Raw genomic sequence first — 6,414 nt, forward strand, 5'->3', positions numbered from 1 at the left:
GGTATTAGCCAGGGGGTAGGAGTGGTGTCCCTGCCCAAGGTTTGTGGAAGGCTGGAGAGGGATGGCACGAGACAAGTGGATTGGTCACTGTCTTTGGTCCATCCCCTGCAGGGTCCCTAGGGTTGGCCGCTGTCGGCAGACAGGCTACTGGGCTAGATGGACCTTTCGTCTGACCCAGGACGGCCATTGTAAGCTCAGGGCTCAGGGTCGGGGGTCTCAGTGGATCCCCTTGATTCTCTTGCACACCTGCTCCTGGGTGGCCAGGCTGGCAGCTCTCCTGCCCAAGCCGGCCACTTTCCTGTGCCTAGTGCGGACATCGTGGACAAGTTCCACGATGTCCGCACTAGCCCAGGCAGGTGCCCGCCTCTTGCGGTCCAGGGCAAGCTCCCGGGAGCCGCCAGCCTGGTCCCGGGAAGAGGGGGAGGGCTGGGGGGGCATCGGGTGGCTGGCTCAATCCGTGCCAGGTGCAGGGTCTGCTGGCTGGGTGCTGGCAGGCTTGCACCTGGCACGGGCACCGTAGCCAGCCCGTGCCCCTTTAAGGGGTCCGGGGCCGGGAGGGAGGCAGTAGAGTTTCCCTGGTGTTGGCCAGAGTGGCCACCAGGGAAACCTGGGGAGAGCTAGCCTCCCACTAGTTCGAATTAAGGGGCTACACAGCCCTTAATTCGAACTAGCTAGTTCGAACTAGGCTTAATCCTCGTAGAATGAGGATTACCTAGTTCGAACTAAGCGTTCCGTTAGTTCAAATTAAGTTCAAACTAATGGAGCGCTAGTGTAGCACCTATGAAAGTTAGTTCGAACTAACGTCTGTTAGTTCGAACTAACTTTGTAGTGTAGACATACCCTCAATGATTCTCAAGATCAGAACTTCCCAGCACATGCTTACGCTATTAGCTTTGAGGATTCTATATCCTGCCTACAGCCCAAAGTGACACCGATCTTTTGGCAATGCTTGGAACTATCAGCCTAGTGGGATAGAAGCATTTAAAAAGTGACAGTCTCTAGGAAAGAGGGTGACCAAAAATACTAAACAGCTTTTTAACTAGACCCTAGAGGTCTCAAGGGAGTGAGACTATAGCAGAGGTGGGAAATAATTTTCGGAGGGGTGGGGAGTCACTTCACAAATTGTGGAACCTGGTCACGGGCCTGCTGTAGGTGGGGCTGAGGGCTACAGAGAGAGACAAAGAGAGTATGTGAGTGTGGGAGACACTTTGTGTGAGAGACAGATTTTGCGACTCAGATTGTTTGTGTGTGGCAGGGTGTATGTGTCAGTGACTGTGTGTGTGGCACACAGACAGTGTGGTACATACTGGAGGTATGTGACAGTGACACAGAATGTGTGTGCTGGCTGCTGCTGGGTAAGTTTCTGGGGGAAACCATACTTTGTCTCTTTAAAGGAAATCTGCCCCTCTCTATTGTCTCCCCACTCCCGTGCTGTACTCCTCTGGATCACTTACCAGCCATGCTTCAGACTGGAACAGCTCTGCTGTGTGTCTCCCTCTCCCTGACCCTTGTCCTGCAGAGATGGGGTACACAGGGGCAGGGGAGCGCCTTGACTTCAACACTTCCCTCTCTTTCCCTCGCCCCGCTCTGCACAGCTGGCAGGAGAATCCTTGGAGTAGCTTGGCTGCAGTATGGGGGGGGGGGCAGAGGGACAGCTCTGCTAATCAGCTGGGTGGGCTACAGAGAAATGCTTGGTGGGCTGGATTCAGCCCCTGGGCCTGATTTTGCCCATCCCTGGGCTATAGGAATCTTAGGGCCTACCAGGTGTCCCCATATGGAAAGCGGATAGAATAGACACCTCGTAAATTCCATATGTGTGTAGGACGGAAGTATTATTTTAATACAGATTTCCTCTTAAATGCTTTGGTGCGAATTCATTAATACCCTGCTTTAAGAAGGCTGTTTCATTACTGGATACCACTGGCATAGCTCCCAGAAGCAGATGAACTACAGATAGTGAACCCAAATCAGGCTTCCTGAGGTGATCAAAGGGGACTCCAGCCCTGGGGCTAGCCTGAGTGGGGGAGTTTCCTGATGCCACCCCAAGAGAAGGGATGGCTAGAAACCTGGTGCCTGAGATGGCTCATGCTCCAAAAAGAGTAGGAAGGGTAAGAGTTGCCATTAGCCCAGTAACAGTGATAATGGGGAGGGTGGTAACATGACAAACACAGAAAGGAGAGTCTTCCCAACGTGGGGGTGTAATGGAAACATGCACAGAGGGCGATGTCTCTGTGAAAAAGATTTAGAAGGAGTGTATGTACAAGGGAAGAATTGCACAGTGCTGTGAAGTTTTCAGTCTGAGGATCTCAAATGGATTTATCAGGTGGGTTTTTCAAAAAATCGTATCATTGCCCTAACTATATTTCCATTGAAGTCAGTGACAAAGTGCCATTAACCACAATGGGAAAAGAATAAGGCCACATTGAGTGCTTTTAAAAACCCCATCCTATTAACATTAATAAATTAAGCCTTAAAAGACCCATTTTGCTGGAAGTGAAACTGTGGCACACACACATTATACATGACTTGATTAAGATCACATAGGAAGCCTATTGCAGAATTAAGAATAAAACCCCAAACATCTGAATGCCAGTCCAGTGCTTTTAGTCATAAAACCAACTTCCCCCCCATGTAATCCCAAAATAGCAATTGCACACAATTACTCTGCAATGTGTGCATAAACCCCATTGAAACATTAGCATGTCTCACCAACCCGATGGTAGTAAAGACATATTTAAAGTGTTCTGGTACTGAATGTATGGACTTGTGGTTCCACTGCAAATGGCTGTCTTAGGCAGCCAATAAAGCCTTATCTGCAAGTAACAACTGTTGCAGAAAGCTATTGCTTTTCTATCTTTCTTCTGAATAGGTTAACCCTCCCCCACAGAATGATATAATAAATGCATACTGTCTACCCCAAACCGCTCAGTGCTCCCCCATTAAGGAAATGTATAATGAGTCAGCATGAATGTGCAACACAAATCCACATAGAGACGTTAACCTGCACAGGGTTAGCTGTTAGCTGCTTGGGAAAATGCTGATGCTGAATGCTGAGCTGAATTTCCTTTACAAGCCAGTTCAAAACTAGAGACCTGGTTTCAATTCTGATGTCACCTTTAAGCAGGAGTTACTGACAGCTGTCACCTATTACATCTCACATCTTTACCCCAGGCTAGAGCCAGTCCAGTATCAAACTCTATTTGATCCATGTATACGATGCATTCTAAAATGACACTTGCTCCTGTGTGGGTATTATTGGTGCAGTGACCCAGTGCATCGGCCATTTGCCTGAACCTTCAGAGAGAAGAAATAGGTCTGCCTCCTCTCTGGAGTCTTTAGGGGACAGGTTGATCTCTTTCCTAGAGGATGATGGGCTTCCTCGTCTGTCTCCCGTTTGTCTCTGTCCTGCCTATTTGAGAGGTTTGAAGTTTCCTTCATTTCCCAGTGTCTTCATCTCCTGGAATGTGAATCCAAGTGTGTTTGCTGCTAGCGTTCCTCTTTTGTGAGTGTCCTAGAAAACTTTCTGTTCCTCTCCCACGTGCTTCATATCCTCTAATATCTCCTACTAGGTCTTCCTTTCTCCATGAAGAGGGGAGAGGTGAGAAAATTGAGCTACCATCTTCCTCATCATTTACAAGAGGGTGAAGAAAACTGCAGGTTCTATTCCCTGCTCCCTATGGCCACTAGTCATCCCAAGTCCACTTTGTTATCTAATGAGCTAAGCTAGCTCCCCTGGTTTTCATCTGGGATTGAGACCACTCAAGTTAGTCCCAGCAAAATTAGGACATTTGACAGGTATGGCCTACCTCTTCAGTATGTTAACAATGGTATCGTTCTGTGGTAAATGTCCCCTATGGGGTCTCTGTGGGGAATTTTATTTTTATTTTCTTCCTTTTAGGGAGTTAGTTTGCCATTGAGAAGGAATCAATTGCTATGCATAGCAGTTACACACTGGGTAACCCAGAAGAAAGGCTGAGATGAAGAGAGAAGATGAGAATAAATTCAGAGGCCTACATGTGAAACTGAGGTAAGTGGCCCCACGCTCCTGGGGGCAGCAACCTTGAGTCATACCTGCCAACTCTCATACATACATATGATGCGATGTGAATAACCTTCAATGCTGATATATAATTGGTATTTAATTACAAAAGGTCTGTACTGTGGAATCTGTTATGAACTGCCTCTGTAAATTCTGTTCAATCTCTGTCAACTACAGACAAAATCTATGTTCTGGTAGAAGGATTCGTCTTCCATGCTGGTAATGCTTTCGATGATGAGGGTGACCCCTGTCTGTAGGAGAAGAGGTCAACTCTCCAGTGTACAGAGCTCAAACTCTCTAATGCAGTAGATCAAACCCCCAAAACACCCTTCAGCCCTCCTCTGGGGAAAACATACCATCCTCTGACAAGTATCAGAGGGGTAGCCGTGTTAGTCTGAATCTGCAAAAGTGGCGAGGAGTCCTGTGGCACCTTATAGACTAACTGAAGTATAGGAGCATAAGCTTACGTGGGCAAAGACCCACTTTGTCTGGAAGAATTTCACCATGATTTCAACAGCTTCCACCCCACCATCAACCTCAGCATGGGCCAGTCTACACGGGAGGTCCATTTCCTGGACACCACAGTGCACATAAGTGACGGTCACATCAATACCACCCTATGCCGAAAGCCTACTGACCGCTATGCTTACCTATATGTCGCCAACTTCAATCCTGGACACACCACACGATCCATTGTTTACAGCCAAGCACTGAGGTACAACCGCATATGCTCCAACCCCTCAGACAGAGACCTACACCTACAAGATCTTTAACAAGCATTCTGTAAACTACGATACCCACATGAGGAAGTGAAGAGACAGATTGACGTGTACCCAGAAGCCTCCTGCTACAGGACAAGCCCAAGAAAGAAACCAACAGAACACCACTGGCCATCACCTACAGTCCTCAGCTAAAACCTCTCCAACGCATCATTAGTGATCTTCAACCCATCCTGGACAATGATCCCTTGCTTTCACAGGCTTTGGGAGGTAGGCCAGTCCTTGCCCACAGACAACCCGCCAACCTGAAGCATATTCTCACCAGCAACTACACACCGCACCATAATAACTCGAACTCAGGAACCAATCCTTGCAACAAACCTCGGTACCAACTCTGCCCACATATATACACCAGCAACACCATCACAGGACCTAAACAGATCAGCCATACTGTCACTGGTACATTCTCCTGCACATCTACTAATGTAATATATGCCATCATGTGCCAACAATGCCCCACTGCTATATACATCAGCCAAACTGGACAGCCCCTACGTAAAAGAATCAATGGACACAAATCTGATATTAGGAATGGCAACGTACAAAAACCTGTAGGAGAACACTTCAATCTTCCTGGACACACAATTGCACATCTAAAGGTAGCCATCCTGCAGCAAAAAAACTTCAGGACCAGACTTCAAAGAGAAACTGCTGAGCTACAATTCATCTTCAAGTTTGACACAATCAACTCTGGATTAAACAAAGACTGTGAATGGCTTGCTAACTACAAAAGCAGCTTCTGCTCTCTTGGAATTCACACCTCCAGATCAGCTGCTAGAAGTGGGCCTCATCCTCCTTGATTGGATCCACCTCGTTATCTCCAGCCTGATCCTGGCCTGCATATTTATACCTGCCTCGGGAAATTTCCACTACATGCATCTGACGAAGTGGGTCTTTGCCCACGAAAGCTTATGCTCCCACACTTCAGTTAGTCTATAAGGTGTCACAGGACTTCTCGCCACTTTTGCATCCTCTGACAGTCATCTCAGTAAAGGTTGTTTGAATTTAAATGAAAAATGTATGAATCTGTGTCTGAAAAACCCAAACCACCCAACCTCCTCTGACCATCAGTCTTCTCCTTTTCAAGCTAAACAAGCCCAGTTCTTTCAGTCTTCCTTCATAGGTCATGTTCTCTAAACCTTTAATTATTCCTGTTGCTCTTTTCTGGACCTTCTCCAATTTTTCCTCATCTTTCTTGAAATGTGGTGCCCAGAACTGGACACAATACTCCAATTGAGGCCTAGCACAGAGTAGAGCGGAAGAATGACTTCTTGTGTCTTGCTCACAATACTCCTGTTAATGCATCCCAGAATCATGTTTGCTTTTTTTTTGCAACTGTGTTGCACTGTTGACTCCTTTTTAGCTTGTGCTCAACTATGACCCCTAAATCCCTTTCAGCGGTACTCCTTCCTAGACAATCATTTCCCATTCTGTATGTGTGAAACTGATTGTTCCTTCCTAAGTGGAGTACTTTGCATTTGACCTTACCTTAAACTGCATCCTGTATGCTTCAGACCATTTCTCCAGTTTGTTGAGATCATTCCAAATTATGACCCTATCTTCCAAAGCACTTATAGGCCCCCTCAGGTTGGTGTC

The sequence above is a fragment of the Pelodiscus sinensis genome, chromosome 2 (genome assembly GCF_049634645.1).
Source record: "Pelodiscus sinensis isolate JC-2024 chromosome 2, ASM4963464v1, whole genome shotgun sequence".
In the NCBI taxonomy this organism is placed as follows: Eukaryota; Metazoa; Chordata; order Testudines; family Trionychidae; genus Pelodiscus; species Pelodiscus sinensis.